A 22,227-nucleotide genomic window follows, 5' to 3' on the forward strand; every position below is an offset into this window, starting at 1 on the left:
ATATTTGCCACAATAATGGCATTCCACATCTTGCATAGAATTTTGTTGGCCTTGCCAACGTCCTCGACCACGGGGGGTACCTCTGCCTCGCTGAGGTGCATATCCACGACCACCTCGAGCACCATATGAAGGCTGAAAATTCTGTTGTGGAGGCCTGTCCTGCCATCCACGACCATTACCACCACGTCCACGTGATGCAAATCTCCCCCTGCCTCTAAAGCCTCTCTGCGAGTAGAAAGCCTGATTTCTGCCATCATCATGGCTAGTAGATGCATCCAGAAATGAATCACTGAGCTTGATTTCCTCAACCAACAAGAGTGAAACCAACTCATCGAAGTCGGGTAGACCTGTACTCCTCACTGAGATAGATGTATCAAAGGATTTGTATTCCTTGCCAAGACCACGCAAGGTAATATCCACTAAATCATCATCAGGCATGGGGGCATTTATTGTGGCCAATGCATCTGCAAACTTCTTGATTTCTTGCACATAATCATGTATGCTCCTTTTATTCCTTTTCACATTGTGTATCTGCTATCGCAATTGAGACTTGCGAGCACTCGTATCTGTATCAAACATCTTGACCAAAGTATCCCATGCATCTTTGGGATTCTCAGCATCCTGTATGTGTATGAGCATAGCATCAGAAATACATATAGACAAATAATGCAGCACTTTGAATGCTCTTTCTGACCATTGCTTATGAGCAATAAGCTGCTGCTGTGTAGGTTGCCGAGGTAGCTCAGGCTCTGGCTCAGCACCTGTAATGAGACTCCAAAATCCTTTTCCTTTCAAGAAACTCTTTATCCTGTACTTCCATGCCTGGAAGTTCTTCCTATCCAGCTTTTCACCAACAATCTGAACTGGATTGTCCGACATTTTTGGTCAATGCATACACCTTCCGCACACTTCAAATCTGTAAATGAGCCTTCCTCAGCTCAACCACACTCCAATGAATGTTCCAGATACTCCAAGGTAGCCAACAAACTCCAAATTTGATGTAGAAAATCAACCTGTAATCATCCAAGATGAACTGACTCACTCAGTGCGGGATACCCTGAATTGACACGCCTTCCAAGGCTCCAAATCACAATGTAATGGTGCAATCAAGTATGGACAACTTGCATTGACACCTAATGAACCTCAATGTTGAGTATCAACACCATCTGACATGTGTACATATCAATTTTTGAAAACCCCTTTCTCTGTTTTTGGAAAAACTAAAAAAACCAGAAAAACCAGTAGAAAATTTGCTCTAATTCCTTCAATATTTGTCCAAATTGAGTAACCAGGCATTCATTAGCTTAGCATTAGTGTCCATCAACTCCATGTAAGAGGAATTTGTCCAATTGTAAAAGACCAAGGATTAATTGCTCAATTAAAAATGCTCTGTTTCTCTGCAACCAGTGGACAGCCTATTTTAATCAGCTCATTCCCAGCTCAATTAAGCATCATTGACCAAAAAAATCACATAGCCCTCTTCTCCAAAGTGTAAAGCATCCAATTGCTAAAGAAGTTGTGGAAGATATCAAGCACCCACTGAGAATTTGATCTCCTCGTAGTCAAAAAGTACAAAATCTGCCCTGTTTTCTCTGTTGATTCAGCGCCGCCTGCTGTAGGGGGGTTTAGGAGAGTTTGTGATGCTAATTGATGATGATAATAGATGCCCAACACACCTAGGTACATGTGCAATCCACCAATGGTTGGATTTGAGCCAAAATCACACTCCAAATGCTTCAATTTTGGGCTTCTTTTTCACTGTTTTGTGAGAGCTCAAAAACCAGAGATTTTCACACTTTGAAATGCATTCAAATTGCTCCAAAATCACAATAGGGCTTGCATAAGAGTTTCCATTATATCCCTCATTGTCACATACATGTTTTCTTTGCCAAATTTACATGTATTTCCACCATACATCAATGTTCCCAAGCTTTAATGGAAAGCTTCAAAAACCAGAATTTTGCTTTGCTTTGATTTGCTCTATTTTGCTTTGCTTTTGCCTGTATCACCTGCAATCCGCTCAAGGATGTTTAGAAGACCTTACCCGGTAGGCCAAGCTTTCAGATCTGATAGTATTTGGTGTGCTCCAAGCTTCACAGCTCCAATGGCAAGCTTCACAGCTTCTCTTCACAGCTTCTTCTCCCTCTTCACTCACTCACTCATAAACCCTAATAAACAGCACAAGGCTCTGATACCAAGTTGAAAGAACGGTAGAGGGAGAGGAGACACACACACAAGAGAAAACCCTAATGTATATTGCAAACCCTAACCATAGAGGGAAGCCATGTCCACTCTCACACAAAGCATAATGCACTAATCCATAATCCACACAACACACAATGAGTTGTGTCCACACTCTACTAACCCTAGCTAATGTCCACACACTATGACCAGCTGGACACGCGGTCATTTATGTCTCACACATGTTCCTACCTAATCTGCCAGCACATAGCATAGCTGGCTCACACTAACAACGAGCTTGAATCTCAACAAGGAGACCACGTGGAGGTTTCTGAAGCCGCCAGCGAGGAGCTCCAGAAGGCTGGCGAACACACAAAAGCGGGAAGTAGTGATCACCTCATTGATACAAAGCTGGCGGGTAAGCGAGAAGAAGACAGTTCTGTAAGGCACCGACCAGGGGGTGAAAATGAAGACAGAGAGAGTGGCCGCCTGGTAGCTAGAAGGCATGGCCAGTGATACTACAGAGGGAGAGACCTCTTTGGAGAGCAGGTTGTGGCCGCCTTGGGTGCAAGGAGCCGCTCTGGTGCAGCTACAAGCCTAGAAGACGGCTCTGGTTCAGGTGTAACAAGCGAAGAAGAGGTGGCGGCCTCGTTAAAGAACAGGCTTGGGGCTGTGATGTGACTAGCGACTTGCAGAGGAGTCAGAGGAGTAGCTTTGGTTTTTTTTGCTTGGGCCGACCTGAGGTGGCTGCCGTATAAGAGAGGGAGAGCTGGGTCTCTGTTTTAGTTGAAGGCGGAGGCTGGTGCCAACTAGAAGGAGAGCCGGTAGAGTAGGTTGGTGAGCACGCTGTTTGCTGCAGAGGAGTGGCTTTGTGTTTTGTTGAGGTTGGCTGCAGTGGGTGACGACAGCGTTGGGGGACGTCAACTGCAGGCCGGGAATTCAAGGGAAACAAGGCGCCAGGAGGTTTTAGCGCTGACGGGAGCTGATAGCACGAGGGATACGGAAGGATAAGTGGTGACGGCTGGAAACCCAAGGAGAGAGAGCTGAGAGGTGGGGGGAGTACCCACAGCAAGAAGGCGTGTTTTGGGGAAGGGTTGCTTGGTAGTGGCGGAAGCTGGAGCACGTTGTAAGAAGTGGAAGGCGTGGAGTGTTGACTGCAGCGAAGAAGAAGGAGGACAGGAGATGCCGCCTTAGATGCCAAAAGCAAGAGGAGTTGCCTTGGTTTTGGTGGGCTGCTGTGGTGACTGATTGGTTCCAGCTGGACAAGGATGCTGCTGAAGAGAGGGCTACAGAGCAGTAGGTGATTACTGAGATATACATATATATTTTGTTGGAGTGCAGTTTTACTGTCATGTATCTAGTGCTAGAATTAGGTCCAGATGTCGACGAGTTGTACTTTGAAGATCCCACACTCTTTGAAGTTGTATTTTCCAATAGTTCTTCTGGTTATTGGTCTGTAGTAATTTATATAGAAGAGGGGGAGTGGGCAGACTGTAAATGGATATTAGAAGAGGACGGTTCTGAGGACATCTTGGATGTCCAGCTATGTAGAGATGAGGATTTCTACTGAAATATAGTTTCTGTTTTGTGTTGTCTGTCTGGCATGGGTGGGTGGTGAAGAGTGATTTCTGTTTCCAGCATCGTGCTGGTGGTGCCCCTTGTGTTTGTTGTGTCTTCCAAGGCTGCTGGGTAGGTAGCTATAGAGGCATTTCTTCTTTTCCCAGCCTCCTGACACCAACATGCAAGTACAAGAAGACTTTTGCTCACTTTGAGAGACATGTTCCCATTTTTTTCACTAGCTCGTTCATCCATCTCTGCACGAAAGAATTCATCCATAGTAAAAGAGAATGTTTTGTCATGTATGATGTGTATGGTAAGCACTCTCTTAGGATGTTTTGTCATGTATGATGTATATGTGGCAACTCCCCCTTTCTTCTCTTAGGATGTTTTATCATGTATGATGTATATGGTAAGCAATATGGTATGTGGCTCACACATGGTTGAAACTTGCAAGTTGCTTATGAAGTTAAGGCATGATTGACGATGATAAGACCTTTAAAGTCCGGAAGGACGATTACAAGAAAACCTCATTAAGGAACGTGGTTTTAGGAGCTGTCTTGCCGCTTGAATTGCGTAGAAGAAGCACAGCTCTTTCGACCAGGCTTTTAGGCTTTGACCTCGACTGCTTGTTGGACTCCAGTAGAATGGAGCAATGTTGAATGACCGGTCCCGCACAAGCATATATTCTTGCTACTCTGCACTTGCGCAAAGCATTCGAGAGGGCCTCTTCGTAGATTTTATTAGGATACATAGATGACTAAAAAAGGGCCTTCGTCCCCTGCCGCCATGATCATGGGCCCTGCAGCAGCACCTCTCTCGTACTGTTGTCGTCACCCTCGGTTCACAGGGGTGAGTAAGCGCGCATGGGGGAAATGGGTGTCCAAGATCCGCATACCCCACAGCAGAGAGCGCATCTGGCTGGGCTCCTTTACCATGCCCCTGCAGGCCGCCCGCACCTTCGACGCCGCCGCCCTCTTCCTGCGCGGCCCGTCCACCCCGACTCAACCTCCCGCACCTTCCCAAACCTCCCCTGTGTAGTAGTGCGGACGTATTCCTCACCAAGCACGACATCCAGTCCATCGCCACCGCAGCTGCCGCAGCCCTCTTGATCTCTAGTCCGCCTCACTGTCGTCTTCTCTCCTCCGCCCATGCAGCATGTAACCCACCCATCTTTAATTGTTCTGACTCCAGCTCTCCCCCCTCACCACCTTCTTCTACCTTGGATTTCTCCCACGGCCTACTCGAAGTCGAGACAGAAAATATCCAGCCAAATTTGGAGGTCGAGGAGGTTCCCGTCGACCAGGTCCTGCAGCATGAGCTCGCCGCCTGCGACCTCGACAGAATCTTTGATGACTTGGGCACCCTCGCAGAACTCGAGTCGGACCTCGACTCCTTCGTAGTTCTGCCTCACATCAGACAGGAAGACGACTCTGAATATCTTCAGCAGCAGCAGCTCTAATACGCTTCGCACCAAAGTGACCTTCAAAGACGTATAATTAGAGCACTGTACTACTAACACTGATAGATATATTATTCAATTAAAGAGATCGAATTGGCTAATATTTATAAGCTAATTCGAAGGCCTTCACATTGTTGTGCACAATCGTACTATTGAGGCCGGGGACTCAATTGCTGCTCCGCCCCACTCTATCTGCTCATATCTGCCTGACAGCAGCAAGAACAGGGGGCTCTCCTAGTTCATTACTTCACATGATTTGTGTGTGTGTGTGGGGGGTGCCATTATATACCCTTTGATTCATGATGACTTCAGGAGGTCTTATAGACCCTTCGATACATATACTTGTTATCGCTGGGGCAGGTCTTGGACTACCGTAGGGGGGTCCAACATGATCATTTTTTTCTTTAATTCTATTGCCACGAGAATCCACAACTCAGAGATTCTTTCACTCAATCATTATTTGCTATTGGTGTCGATTCACACAGCATCATTTCTTGTTTCGATAAAGGCTATTGTCGAATAACACGAGGATATAATTCTTCCATATATAGTATTTTTAACTAGTCGAGCAACATTGGGGATCATCGATGTTCTTTGGTGGGTGAACGATTAGAGTAATTAGAAACGATTACATGATGATGTGGTTCACAAATGAGCAAGTATTCCTCTACACACAAATAATACTTACAGCCATGAATTTGCGATTCATCCACAATACACATCACTTCAAAGAATGCTATCACTTAAAAGAATGCTAAAGTCAGTAAGAGAGGAAAACCAAGACCCACAAAATAAATGAGCATTCCTAGGTGAGACATATCAATGCAAAGTTTGATTTTTCTCCATTTATACTATATTGCAATGATGCACCATAGCCCTTTTTTTCATCTCATTCATTTCACTTCTCCCTGCCCCCTAATGTGCACCCCATTGCACCCCCCCCACAATTGATTGCCTCTCTCTCTCTCTCTCTCTCTCTCTCCCTTTTAAAAAAAACTAAGGCTCAAATCTTTTTCTCCATTTGAAACAAAATCAAAAACCTTTTTTCCAAAACTAATTCTACTTTGCTTTGGAACAACAACCCTTTCTCTCTCTTCCTCTCTCATTACAATACTTCTCTCTCTCACTCTCTCTCTCACACACACACACACACACATACAATATCAAAGTACTCATTCTCTCTCTCTCTCTCTCTCTCTCTCTCTCTCTCTCTCTCTCTCTCTCCTCGAATTGGATTGAGCTCACACATTAAATTATAACTCTCTCTCTCTCGACTCAAATTGGATTAAGCACACATTAAATCTCTCTCTCTCTCTCTCTCTCTCTCTCTCTCTCTCTCTCTCAGGTCGAGCACACACATGAGAAAAGATCAATTCAACATGGTGGATTATAACATCGGTAAGAAAATTACATTTGTGCATAAAGTTGAACAAAAATAAAAGCTCATGTAAATATATATAAGCATACAAGAGTTACACAAAGTATATAAAGTGATCAAATGTTTGTAAATGGCAAAATATGATGAGTACAAATGGTAGAATGTGAGGCCGACATAGTCTACCTAATCCTATACTCATGTCTATGGGTAATAGTACATAAAACTATGTACAATGTTGCCTCTAAATACAAAATGAGTCTTAAAAGAAGCTAGGAATCTAGAGCAAGGAGAAGGAGGTTCCTCTAACTAGTCTCCATGGTCTGTACCCTCATTGTTCTCATGATCATCGTCCCTTGATGCAGGCTGCTCTGTCGACATAGATTTGCGCCCAATGGCGCTCTGTCAATCTACCTCCGTCATGTCCTTGTCGTCGTGCAACTCCTGTGGTTTAGAAAACGTAATTAGTTGATGTTTGAATACTTTAATTAGAAGTCAAATGACAGTTAATCTAGATTTCTTACAAAAATAGCTGGTGGAGGTAGTGGGTCTTTAGAAACCTATAACCCTGATAGGTGGGCGTCTCTATCTCCTGAGGAGTGGGCTTACGACCATAGTCTTTCACCTGTTATTTGACACCTGTTATTTAAAAACCACATGAGTTATGGATTGATATAAAGAACATAAGATACACACCTACATGCACATCTAAGACAAAATGTGAACATACAAAAGTGGCAATTAAGCCCTTCTTGCCGATCCTACCAAGACATGATGTGTGCCTAGCCTGGAGCCTAGCTCATGCTGCATCCTATAGACATCTGTTTGGAATAAAAAATCATGTGTATATAGACCTAAGATTTAAGACAAACATTAGTGTACATACCCAGAGAGTAAATATTACATACCTTCTTCTGATCCTAATGTGTCATGAGTCACATCTCTCGCCGAAAGGCCCTCCACGACTCAAGATGCATACTAGTGGGGTAGGTATTCTCTGCCATATTCTCTACCACTTCACAATATCTCCTACACATTTCGAAGTCACATCCAAAAAGTTAGAATAAAAAATAAATGCATGCATCAACAATTGTGAGCTGTGAAACACTCGCCCATCAAGCTCACTGAATTTCATATCACGTAGACATAGGTTGCAACAAAACAATGATTCTCAATATAGATTACAAGAATAGATAATACATTCTAGGTTCATATGATGCAAAAAATATTGAACATGCTATGAAAATGTTTACTACAAACTCATACATGATTGACTTTAACGAGTAGTTGCTGTAATTTTTATTTTGTTCTAATGGCAAATAGGTTCCAACTCATCCTCTAGTACACCGCCTCCTCTAGCATGCCTACGAGCTCCTATGATAGGGTTGTCTCCATCGACATCTTCTGCGACATCCTCTAGATCCGTGCAGCATGAAGCTGATGAGGCACAATCATACTACGAGCAGAGAGTTCCATATTGGTTTGTGAATTGTCGAGACAGTCACACCGACAAACACGATGGCAATGCCGTATCCACGAGCTACAATTTGGAAGATGTTGTCACTTGTTTTATGAATTTTTATGTCTATGATTATCTAGTTCATATTGGATCACAGGTTCCAAACTATTATTAGAGGATGTTCCCTTATAGCATCATGGTCACTCTGGATTCTTAGAGCATAGGATCCTAGTATTTTCAAAGGTTGACTCGAGAGAAATACACATGTCACACAGAGCAACCTGACGATGCAGAGCATGATGCTAATGACATGGCAAAGAAGTGAGAAAAGATGGGATCCTATGCATTCTATCTAACTAAGAAGCTTTCAAGCACATTGATAGAACAGGGCCAAAATTTAGTCAAGAACCCCATCACTTAAACCTTGGTGTTGGTCTCGACGAAATCAATCCTTGTTTTTGCATAGATCAACTAAGTGGTCAACTTGGCCAGTGGTGTTGATCAATTATAACCTACCACCATTCATTTCCATAAAGAAGGAGCATCTAATATTGAGTTTACTAGTTCCAGGTACACGCACAAGAAACATGGTCTGAAATTGTATCCACCCGAAATGTTTATACTTCTTGAAAACTCTAACTCAATATAGCACTTCAATGTAGGACAATGACAAGTCAAAGACATCAATGTGTACCTACCACCACTCATCGAAGATCTACAATAACTTTGGAAAGGGATAAAAGTGTTTGACATGTTCAAGCCTACAAGGAAACAAGGCTTTGAGGTTCACGGTATTCTAACATGGACTATTCTCATGACTATCCTACCTACGGTTATTCTTCAGGTACATGATTGTAGTTACATTTTTTGGATTTGAAGTGATGTAAAATAACAATTGCAGTAAGACTTTGATTATTCGTAGGTCTATCAACAAAGGGATACAAGGCAGGTCCACCATGTGGAGATTGGCTATGATAAAAATATAGCAAGAATATATATCTCCGATATAGAAGATTTCTGCCCAAAGGACAAAAATTGCAATCGAATGAAATGGCAAGACATTTCAATAGAAGGATTGAGAGCGGAGCGGTTTCTATATGAATGACTCCTATACGGATTGGTACATAAAATGGACAATTGGACCTATCATAGATCTAGATGCTGAGCTCACAAGCAACGAGGAAGACGAGGATTGTCACAAAGACAGAGGGAAAATTTTGATGACATCTCATATCTCAAGATGGTATAGTTTGGAATATTGGAAAGAACTGAAAATCACACATATTCTTGACTCCATACATATTTTCAAGAACGTTGGATACTCGATTTGGAAACATCTTGTGGGTATCAAAGATATAGAGGCTGCGATGGAGGATTTGAAGGAACCAACTACAAACCATCTTTATGGCCTGTAGAAAGTCCTATTTCAAGAAAGATGACTTATCATTGTGCACCATGGGTACTGACAAAGGATGAGATGAGTACGATCAATGATAGGATGAGATCGATCTGTACACCTACAGGCTATGGTGCATCATTACAAAACATGTTTACAATAGATGATAACAGTCTTTCTGGATTAAAGACACATGATTAGCATAACTTTCATAACTTTCTAAAGGTAGGACATGGCTCTTATCTTATTCTTGACATTTGTTAATTTGTATGGATACTAACATCAAAGGTGAACTATTTGCAACATATCTTACCACCACTTGTAATTGATGTATGCTTAACCGAGGGAATTCAAGATATCATATATCGTTTGGGGTCTCTTACAAGGTACTACTCCTTCAAAAATGTGTCTAGGATTCTTCTTTGCAATTGGAGTTACTTATTGATTAGTGTTTTATCATTTTCCAGGTGCGTCAACGGAAATAGACACTTAAGAGATTCCACAGAAAAATTTGGAGTACATAGAGCTCCTATGCTTGATGTAAAAAGAGTTGCCTACATCATTTTTTGACATCCAAGTCCATGTGCTTATCCACCTCATTGAGGACGCGGAGCTTGCTAGAGTTGTAAGCACACAATGGATGTTTTGGGTTGAAAGATTCATGGGAGTCTTGAAGGGTTTTGTGCATTAGAGGGCAAGGCCCGAAGGATCTAGGGATGGTTGCATCATGAGTGCATGTACTATCTCTCTGAGTACTTGCAGCTTGTTAATGAGGAAGCTCTCCATGTTTGGACGGCAAAAGAATCAAGCAAACTATCAGAAGAGGTGTTATATGGAAAGGGACTCCCAGTACGTCTTGATCACGACACAAACGAGAGAATTTAAGTATTTTCGTGATCTATAATTCAAAATGTATGCAAAAATGGATCAAAGAGCATGACAAAGAATGGCAAGAGAATATGAGAACATCGAAGAAGCAACGGGTGACCCCCACCATGTCAATGACATGGACACAAAGTGCAAATAAAAAATGCGGCGCAAGGAGAAGGTGTGCAGGTTACATATGAGGAGTTCAAGCTCAATCTCGGGTGTGACAAGGAGGTAAGATATGGCATGGCCCACACTTCTAGTATTCTATATGCGTGCTTTTGTGATGTTAATATTCTCTACGCTTGTGATTTTAGGTTCAGGCATATAACAGTATGTGGGCTTATGGACAGCATCTTCGAGTCAAAAGGATTGATGATATGCATCTTACTCTCAAGACTCGTGCATTGTTGCATCATTTCAATAACAATCTCATGCAAGTGCCTATGACACAAACCTTGTCAACGACGATCTAGGTTACTTTGGGGATTTAGAGAGAATATATGAAGTTAATTATCATTTTATGAAACAGGTATAGTCATTCTAGAAATTGATTCTTTCTCACATGGTGGTGTATTTGGTGCTAATTCAAGACTCATGTTTATATAGGTCATTTTGAAGGTTCGTTGGTTTCGTACACAATACAAAGGCAAAGATGCTACCATGAAAAGAGAGCCCATGGTTTTTTGGTCTATCGACTCCTCCAAGTTTCTATGAGGTAGCAAAGAGCCTTACTTTCTTCCAATGCATTGTGAATAAGCATTATTTTACAAGAATCCAAATGGCAATCCATGGTGGCAAATTGTGCAAGTTAATCCTCAAGGTGGATGGATTTTTGATAGCACACTAGCCTCTTTGTGCGAGGATAGCAACCAACTTGATATCCTGGAAGATACATCATTGGCGAAGGAGTATACACATCCTGACCTCGCTGTGATAGAGATTGCCTAAGGTGATAAACAAGGACCATCTAATGTGAATGAGGAACGAGAGGAAAAAGATGAGGAAGAGGGGGATGAAGACCTACCTGAGTTTGGCATCTGTTTGGCATTAAGCAAGTAACTAAGCTTGTAACGTCAACTTTCCCTTTACCACCTAGAACACCATATTGGGGAATATGGGAATTTCCCACAAGTTTGGGACACGTGGTCAAAAGTTTGGATTAACCATGAACACCACTAATCCAAAATGAGCGCTTTATAGCTCTTTAGATTCCATTTTTCAAGCGCTTTCCAACGATAGGTCATATGATAGGGTTTTGAGAAACTTACAAACATGTTATCCATGTCCCCTTTTTTAAGTATTCAAAATGGGAATTGAGAAATTCCCAAATTCACTAATATGGTATTCTAGGCTGGACCTAACAAAAGGGAAACTACAAGAAGCTAGCAAGGACAACAATGAAGGTCCACTCTTTTACATTGACATTTTTCCCAAGTCTAGTCCTTGAAACTCAGGTGTAATCCTACTTCCTGCCCTACATTGAGATCAGAGAAAAACAACATAGCATGCAATAGGTGAGTGAGTCTATATATAATGGTGGTGAGTGAACATATCTCCAAGATCTCTCTGATGTGAGGTGACTACCGACATGCCGGGGATTCCAATGCATGCCGGGTACTACATGAGTACGCCGGTAGCTACCGACATGCACCGAGAGCACCCAATGCATGCCAAGTGTGCTACCTAGGCATGCGCATAGCTTCCAATGCATGCTAATAACTACCAACATGCACCGTGAGCTACCGCCATGCACCCGGAGCACCCAATGCATGTCGAGTGCTACCTAAGTATGCTGGTAGCTACTGGCATGCACTGGGAGCACCCAATGTATGTCGGGTGCTACCTAGGCAAGCTGGTATCTTTAAATGCTTGCCGGATTCTACCTAAATTAGTCAATAGCTATCGGCATGCATCAGGAACTCCCAATGCATGACGAGTGCTACCTAGGAATGCTGGTAGCTTCCAATGCATGCCGATACCGGGAGATACGGTATGCACCAAGATCACCCAATGCATGTTGGGTTCTACCTAGGCATGCTAAAAGCTTCTAATGCATGTCGGTAACTACTGACATGCCGGGAGCTCCCAATGCATGTCACGTGCTACTTGAGTATTCCGGTAGCTACCAACATGCACGTGGCGGGGAGCACTTAATGCATGCCGAGTGCTACCTAGGCATGCGAGTAGCTTCCACTGCATGTTGATAACTATTGACATGCAACGAGGGCTACCAGCATGCCCCCGGAGCACCCAATGCATGTTGGGTGTGCCACCTGAGTATGCCAGTAGCTATCGGCATGCACCGAGAATACCCAATGCATGATGGGTGTGTTACCCAGGCATGCCAATAGCTTTCAATGCATGCCAGTAACTCCTAACATGCACCAAGAGCTCGTAATGCATGTCGGGTGCTACCTAAGTATGCCGGTAGCTACTGGCATACTTAGGTAGCTACCTAAGTATGCCAGTAGCTACCTAAGTATGCCGGTAGCTACTGGCATACTTAGGTAGCTCCCTAAGTATGCCGGTAGCTACCAGCATGCACAGAGAGCACAAATGCATGCTGGTAGCTTCCAATGCATGCCAATAACTACTGGCATGCATTGGGAGCTATCGGCATGAACCAGAAGTACCCAATGCATGTCGGGTGTTACCTAAGTATGCAGGTAGCTACTGGCATGCACAGGAAGCACCCAATGCATGCTGGATATGCTACCTAGGCAAGCGGGTATCTTTAATGCATGACGGATGCTACCTAAATATGTCGGTGCCGAGAGCTTCCAATGCATGTTGGGTGCTACCTAAGTATGCTGGTAACTACTGGCATGCAGTAAGAGCACGTTGTTAGCTTCCAATGCATGCCGATAACTACTGACATGCACCGGGAGCTGCCGACATGCACCAGAAGCACCCAATGCATGCTACCTAAGTATGCCAGTAGATACTGGCATGCATCGGGAGCACCCAATGCATGTCGTGTATCTTTAAATACATGTCGGATGATACCTAAGTATGTCGGTAGCTTCCGGGATGCACCGCAAGCTCCCAATGCATGTCAGGTGTGCTACCTAGGCTTGTCTGTAGCTTCCAATGCATGCCGATGGAAATTGACCTTGGACCCATGAGAGCCGGAGTGGAAAACTGGTCCCATGTGCGACTAGTTCGAGACAAGTTAGCTAGGGTTCCACTCTATACGTCTAAGGTCAGGTCTACATTGTCCTGCACATGAAGCTTCGAGTCTCCCTCTAGAATGATGTGAGGTGATCTATGTATCTAGTCTGCGACCGGGTGTCAGACATCTATAGGTGCATGTAGGATTGCATGTAGAGAAGGGGTTAGCCCATAAGGCTACCCCAGGGTAGAGCCTTGTGCTTTGTATAGCAAAGAGGGTGGTTATCCCATAAGCTGACGATAAAAACGCTGATGTGCTGAGTGTAACACAGAGAGGGTTGTTGTCCCATAAGCTAAGGATAAAAACATTGATGATATGTAGCAAAGAGTGGGATGTTGTCCTAAGGTATGCTGCTAAAGGAAAATGCTACAGATATGTTGTCAACAACGAAGAAGATGTGCTGATGTAGGGCAGGCATCGGCAGCAGACAGTAGCCCTGCACGGGACTAGAAATATCAGGCTAAAACTAAAAATAGAAATTGCTTTTTCAAGGCTTCATATGTAGAGCTCTTCTCGAAGAGGACGACGAGCCGGTCATTTTTTAGTACTAGAACACTGAAAACGGACACCGTATATGAAATAGTTATGACCCAAAATGTATCAGGCTACCTAGGCCTACCAGTAGCTTCTAATGCATGCCGATGGAAACTCACCTTGGACCCATGAGAGCTAGAGTTGACTAGTCCCGGGACTAGTCAGCTTGGATTCCACTCTATGCGTCCAAGCTCAGGTCTGCATTGTCTTGCACATGAAGCAGTGTCAGCCCGTGCTATGAGTCTCCCTTTGGAATGATGTCAAGTGATCTATGTATCTAGGCCGGGTGCCAGACATTGCATGTAGAGAAGGGGCCAACCCATAAGGTTACCCCAGGGCGACAGAGCCTTGTGCTCTTGTTGTGGGCAGGGGGAGGTGTAGAAACACCCCCAAGGGACCAAGAGGGCCCCAAGTTGTGCTTACCAGCCTTGGCTTGGGCCGGAGAGGCTGTTGGCTCAGGGGGGTCACTCATAAATATGTAAGCACATCACGTGGGTTAAACAAAAGGGATTTTTAAAATCCCTTTTTTACACATTTTTTACATATAAAAGGGTATCATTTAAAGGGGGTATTCACAAGTTAAATAGAAAAAGGGTATGTTTTATTCATGAAAAATTCACAAATAAGGGATTTTAAAATAGGCCTTAAACGCACGTGAGGGTTTACTTATAATGAACCCCCCAAGGTTGTTGGCCAACCCTATGGCCTATGGCGGTAGCCAAAAACCCGGGCCCCTAGAGAACCTATCATACCAAGCAGCTCTCCATCGTTTTGGTGGTCTTCAACCCAAGACCCTAGGAAGGCCCCAAGCTATGTCCACCAGCCCTTGCATGGGCTTGGCAGGCTGTCGGCGGGCCAACCTTAGGGGCCCTAGCCAGGCAGGCGGCCCAACGAGTTGGTTGTGTCATGTGCAGAGAGTGTATCTACTGTGTGCAGCATGCACACAAGACTAGGTTCGAGGCTTGGGGTAGCTTGGAGCCACGCATGCAAATTGGCGAGTTGGGCTAGCTGTGAATGGTTTGGCAAGCGGGCACCCATGTGTGGACGCTCGGTGACCGGACAAGATCCTATAAAATGGTTGCCAGGTTCGGTCGGTCACTCAATCGTCAGAGTCTCATGAGGCTATGCGAGAGCTCTGTGATCAAGAGCCTGGATCTAGTACAGATGTGCACCTACTTCATTGCATCATCGAAGGCCGACAATAGTCTCGAGGCCGATGAGGGTAGCCTCATGGGGCTATATGGGATGTCATGGGGTAGAGGCTGATTGGTAAGTCTAGCTAGTTAGCTCAGCTTGTGGCTTGGTGGGGATAGCCAAGACTTGTGGGCTTTTCCCACGACTGTTGTGATTGGGTGGTGAGTAAGGCCTGCACTCCCTTCATTGTTTTATGGCTTTGTTTTGCAGGTATGCCCTACGAGGACACCTTGGGGATTCGACAGGTTGAGTGTGGGGTAGTCCTGCACTGTTTGTGCATGGCTGCGGAGCAGCTTGGAATGATGTCAGATGATTTGTGTATCTTGTCTGCTGCGACCGAGTGCTAGATATCTATAGGTGCATGTAGGATTTCATGTAGAGAAGGGGTCATCCCCTAAGGACACCCTAGGGCAGAGCCTTGTGCTCTTGTTGTGGGCATGGGGGAGGTGTAGAAACACTGCCAAGGGGCCAAGAGGGCCCCAGGTTGTGCCCAACAGCCTTGGCTTGGGGCAGGAGGGGTTGTCGGCCAACCCTATGGACCATGGACAGCCACCCAACTCGGCCTAAGGCCCTAGAGAAGCTATCGACCAGCTATCGACCAGCTATATGGGATAGCCCAGACACCACCAACAAACTGATTTTCTTGGGGTGGCCAAACCATATACAGTCAAGGGGATGCTCTAGTCCCATGCTCAGGATCATTTTTGACGCATTTATAATGAAGTTGAGCACACTAATTGTGAGAAATAGTAGTTTATAAGATAAAAATCCTTTAATCATGTGTAAAAATATAGTGTTTATCATCCAATGCATCAGAATTGCTCCACGAGGACTCGGGAAGCTATGCCAGAACAGTGCGAATTTAGGCTCTGCAGCGGCGGTGCAGGCTCAAAATTTGCACTGTTTCTGGCACTGCTCCCCCAGCCACTTAGGATCATTTCTGATGCATTTATAATGAAGTCGAGTACACTAATTGTGAGAAACAATAGTTTATAAGATAAAAACAGCTTTAATCATGTGTAAAATTATATTGTTTGTCATCCAATGCATCAGAATTACTCCTGGAGGACTGGGGAGGCTATGCCAGAACAGTGCAAATTTAGGCTCTGCAGCGGTGCTCTACAGCGGCGGTGTAGGCTCAAAATTCGCACTATTCTGGCACTGCTCTCCCAGCCACTCAGGATCATTTCTGATGCATTTATAATGAAGTTGAGCACACTAATTGTGAGAAATTGTAGTTTATAAGATAAAAACCGTTTAATCATGTGTAAAAATATAGTATTTATCATCCAATGCATCAGAATTGCTCCTGGAGGACTGGGGAAGCTATGCCAAAACAGTGGGAATTTAGGCTCTACAACGGCGATGCAGGCTCAAAATTCACACTCTTCTGGCACTGCTTCCCCAGCCACTCAGGATCATTTCTAATGCATTTATAATGAAGTTGAGTACATTAATTATAAAAATAGTAATTTACAAAATAAAAATATCTTTAATCATGTATAAAAATACATTATTTGTCATCTAATGCATCAAAATTGCTCCTGGAGGGCTGGGGAAGCTATGCCAGAACAGTGCGAATTTGGGTGCAGGCTCAAAATTCGCACTGTTCTGGCACTGCTCCCCCAACCACTCAGAATAAATTTTTGATGCATTTATAATCAAGTTGAGTACATTGATTATGAGAAACAGTAATTTACAAGATAAAAATATCTTTAATCATGTGTAAAAATACATTATTTGTCATCCAATGCATCAGAATTGCTCCTGAAGGGCTGGGGAAGCTATGCCAAAACAGTGCAAATTTGGGCTTTACAGCAATGGTGCACGCTCAAAATTCGCACTATTCTGGCACTACTCCCCCCGGCTCCTAGGGTCGTTTTTGATGCATTCACAAAAACATTGATCATACAAACTAGAAAAAACAATGATATACTTGATGAAAATAAGTTTGCAAAAATTGTATTGTATTCATAATAAGAAGTGATACATCATCTTTACAAAAGCTTTCTAGCTTCCTTCTCTTGTTATGCATTCACAAAAACATTGATCGTACAAACTAGAAAAAACAATGATATACTTGAAAATAAGTTTGCAAAAATTGTATTGTATTCATAATAAGAAGTGATACATCATCTTTACAAAAGCTTTCTAGCTTCCTTCTCTTGTTATTGGGCAGAGTGTGCTCAAGGAGTGATTAGGCTATTTCTTCAGGATCCTCTATGCCTATGCTTTTGGCTATACCTATACGAGCAAGAAGCTTACCCCTAGATCCAGAACCAAAAACATCGAAGGCAAGGGATTTTTTAATCGGAACTATACATTTGGTGCTCTATGCCATAGAGGCTACACAGAGCACCTTAGAGAGAGCTTTTATTTAAAAAGAAGAGAGTGAAGGCAGATTGAGGGGTGTAGTCCCTGTGGATAATGGCGATGCCATCCATAGGAAGTTGACCAAGATAGTGCACCAACGCAGCATCATGTCCATGGACCTTGGCCTGGTCTCTGCTGCTGCCGCCACCTCTCCTAGCGAATGCGTCAATTTCAACCACCCTTTACAATCAAAGGAAAAATCAAAATATTTTCTTATACATAATTACAAATGTTTCTAGGTTGTAAAAGGCCAATTATTACCTCTTGCTCAATATCTTTTTTTGCCAAAGTGCTGGTGGGGGCGAAGAGGTCAATTGAGGACTTAGCCTCATCCTTTTTTGGTGCTTTGGTCTCCTCCATTACTCCAGCACAGTAGCAGCAAGGGTATCCTTTTCAGCCTCTAGCTTGTCTTGTAAGGTTGTGAATTCCTCCTTTGGAACTAGGGCTTACTCCGCGGTCTCAACCACAGTTTCCTTGACCAAAGTAACTATCTCTGCGATAGATTCTCCAAGGGGTAATATAGCACTATCTAGGTGAGGACCGAGGTTGGACGTATCAAGGTCCACCTCACATCGCATGCATATAATGCCCAAGCATTCATCCATTCTCAAGCCATCTATCTTTTCAAGGTCATGAAGAAATAAGTACTCTTCACCTTCCACCACAATGGTGCTCAAGAGATTGATCTCAAGCTCTGGCAGCACCTTGCTCTCCTCATGTGGGGAAGATGGGCTGTTCAGTTGTAGATTATGCACCCTCTGGAAAGTGCTCTGATGCAAGCTTCTCTTCTACCCCAGCACTCGTTCCTACTGCCTTCACTTCCTTGTCATTCCTTGTCATTCCCCTCAAATACCCTGCCAACTACAATGCAGTGTCTCTACCTTCTCATCCGAATCCTCATCATTGATGAGAAACGCAAAAGTGGCGAGCCACGAGAGGAACCTAGTTCCTAACTTGCCCTTCCCCAACCTCTTCACCTCCTGCGTATTGAAGGTACAGTAAGCTCCTGCGGGGATGCAAATGTCGATGAAGCATTCAAGGCATTGGATGTAGGGCCGGGTATATTGTTGAATGTACTTAAGCAGCTCAACAGGCAGTGGGTACCCATCGATCATTGGGGCAATGGGGAATGGAGATGGAGTGGGGATCCAAGTATTGCTCCATGTATGCAATCTATGTCTCATAATGTTGGGACGCAAGGGCAAGCGACTTTTCAAAGTCGACTTCACGAGAGAACATGACAAAGAGCTCGCTCTTGCTCGCCCACCACGGGGTGGTAGAGAGGAACTCACAGAAGTTGTCAAAGTGGGTAGCCATGTGAATGCAAAGAGATAGTGTGAGCTCGTGCTTCGTTTCTATCACGTGAAAATGAGAAAGAAGGCACCTTTGGCTATTTATAATTAAAATTTAAAGTTTGGTCTTTTCACACTAGACTGCTAGCCAAAAAATTTACAAGTTACAAAAATATTAAGATTTCAATTAAATAAAGATTGGTTAAAAAAGAGCCTGCTACAAAATTACAAGCATGTCATCTAATCTAAAATTATTATAATGTCTTCATTTTTTGCCCCTCTTGTGACATTTACTTCATCTTGATCTCCATCTCCTTGTTGACTTGAAAGCCTGTCATTGCCTTCACCTTGATCCTGAAACTCTTGCCCCTCACGTGCATCAAAACAACAGAGGCTATTTTCCCATATACTTAGTTCAACTTCAAGCTCTTCCACGTGTCCTACTATGTGTTGGTAGGGCTATGCACCTTGCTGCTGAAAATTCAAGGTCCCCCATTTACGTGATTCTGAGACCATGGTTATCCCCTCCTTACGCTTCCCAATCTGTAAAAATATAGAAAGTGGCACAATAACCAGAAAGTGTAAGGGTTAACTCCATACATGTAGTGGAATCAGATATACCTTTCTTCTCATCAACTTGAAACTTGACTCTTCCACATTGTCAAAGCCCATGATGCTAAAGTGTTGACGCAGGTCTGCTAGGCTCCAATGCTTGCTTGCTACCACTCGCTCAATCCATCCATTTTGCATCATCACAGCTACCTCAATAGGCATAATTTCTTCTTCTGAGGCTTGAAGTGGGATCCATGTCCTGTACTTTTGCATCCATCTTTGGTAGTGCAGACGCATGTACAAAAAATAGAGCGTGCCTTCAAGAACCTGACATTGTTTTTGTTTGGTGCATTGGCATGGAATTGAACATGTGCACAAAAACATGTAAAGGACCAAACCAATTTAGCCCTACTGACCTAGATGCCTTTGAAAACTTGAGTGATGTCTTGATATCACTTATCATCTTAAACTTTAAGCATAAGATGGTCCAAGCATCAGGTTTGGGCCATTCGGGATTGTTAAGAGGGGGGTTGGGGATCTCTTCTAGCTTGCCAAATAAACCTGGTTTTTTATCTACAAAATATGAGTGAGGAAAGAAAAAGATATTGTTATGTACAAGATCACTTGGGCTTTGAGATACAAACATTGCCTCTCCAATGGATGCATGCATAGCATAGAAAACTCCAGTGAGGCTTTGGAGTGGTTGTTTCTCAACATAATTAGAGGGGAAAATATCTGTAGAGAGACATAAGAAAATGGAATCATAAGAAAATTTGAAACAAAAAATCCAATATTAGCATGTTGTTAAAGCTGTGTTTATGTTACACTGACAATTTGAAGGAAACCTTGGTCGTTGGCCTTGAATGTACAGGTCTCCAAGGGTATACACATGTTGCACTATGGCAACCAGTCCTTCCTTCTTAGTATGCTTGAAGCCTTGTAGCTGCCCCTTCCAATGATGTAGCATATTCCCCAGTTGACGCACTCGATGTGGTCCCTTAGATTTTGGCTGCATGTAGACCCAAGCCCCAACCCAGAATCTTGTTCGAGCCCAAACTCCATTCTCATCTCTTGTGTTATGTAGCACAAGCTCTTCCACCTTCTCCCTAGGTCTTCTCACATTACTGGAAGAGGCCATGGTGGTAAGAAAAGAGAAGGGAAAAGAAAAGCTTGTTTTACAAACAGAAGAGTGGAGAGGAGAGAAAGTTCAGGGTTTTCAGTGCAGCAATGGAAAGCTTAAAAGAGGGTTAGAGTTTGAGAATAGGCTTCCTGAACCTAGAGTAGACTAAAGAGGGATAGAGTTTCTACAGCAATGGAGAGGGAGGGAGCTTGAGAGAGAGAGAGAGAGAGGGAGATTGAGAGGGAGGGAGCTTGAGAAGGAGGGAGAGCTTGAGAGGGATGGAGTTTCTGCAGCAATGGAGAGCTTAGAAAAGGAAGAAAGAGGGAGAGGGAGCTTGAGACTGAGGGAACTTGACAAGGAGGGAGAGCTTGAGAGGTATGGAGTTTTTGCAGCAATGGAGAGCTTAGAAGTGGAAGAAAGAGGTTCAAAATGAGCTTTCCAAAAGAGGTTCAAAATGAGCTTTCCAAACCTAGAGTATGTTGGGGGAAAGTTTGAGAGGGAAAACACACTTTTGGGAAAAAAATTAAAAATTTTCAATTTTTAGGGTTTTTAATCTGCGCGATTCTAGGTGGGGGGACCTCTAAGTTTGGGCCCAAGAGGTAGGGGGACAAGAGTAGTAATTAGGCCCCATTAGCAAACCAAAGCCTAGGACCCCTAGGGTCAAAGAAGTAAAAAAATGTGCACCCAGCCCTCTTCCTATTGGTCCATTCCTAATCAAAAGTTAATCCAAGAGACCCTCTTTGGGTCCAAAAAATTCCTAATGTCCTCTAGGAAAATTTTTACTCTAATGTAGTCAAAAGCCTTAACTAACTAAACTGATCTGACCGAGCCCGTAAGTATCAAAGTCAGATCAAGGAAAAGGTTGCACTTGGATCATAGAGACCAACGCTTTTTTCCTCATTGAGAGGCACAACCGTTGATTCTTTTCCATAGAACCATTTTTATCCGGGATTTACTTCATCTATCGTACCATAATAGAATTGAGTCTCATTTTTGGGATCCATCAGTCCAGCCTACTAACCCCATAAAGTCCCATGGGTTAGCCAACCGCCCAACCACTATAGTGATGGGATCCATTAGGAATTTGGTTAGGTTTTGTCCTGGGTACCAGGGAAAAGAGTTCCCAAGGCCCCTAGATGGATATTCATGCAAACTTAAAACTAGTCACACCACTTACACACCCAATATGAAATTGCCTTTTTCACAGATTCAGCTGTCTTTATTAAAACAATCATTTAATGAAATCATAGTCACTAATCATAATCCTCCAAAATCTCCAGTTAAATTATAATTTCCAATCATTCCTTCATTGGTGTACCTATGGCATCATTGGCAACCAGAACGCTCACCACCTGTCCACTCAAGGGCCTTTTCGATGGCACTCGGCAATATATTCACATATCAAAATGGAATCTCCGTTGAAGATCAGCAAGATCAACCAACGGATCCATATAAAAGAGCCATGGACTCATCTGTTGAGGACCAGCAAGGTCAATCAAACCCGATCCATGCCTGAATTCAGAAAACAACTCTTACTCATTGTTCCAATATCTTCCTCGAGACACGCGTGGGTATCGTCAGCGACCTAGAGCCCGAGCACCGTATGGTCAGCACCCTCTAGGATCCTTCGTAGGTGACCTAGCGCTTCACTCATAGGCCGCTTCCTTGGTCCCTCATCCACCGTACCAGA

This window comes from Cibotium barometz, chromosome 21 (genome assembly GCF_041138505.1).
Source record: "Cibotium barometz isolate CiBa-2024 chromosome 21, ASM4113850v1, whole genome shotgun sequence".
NCBI classification, from domain to species: Eukaryota; Viridiplantae; Streptophyta; class Polypodiopsida; order Cyatheales; family Cibotiaceae; genus Cibotium; species Cibotium barometz.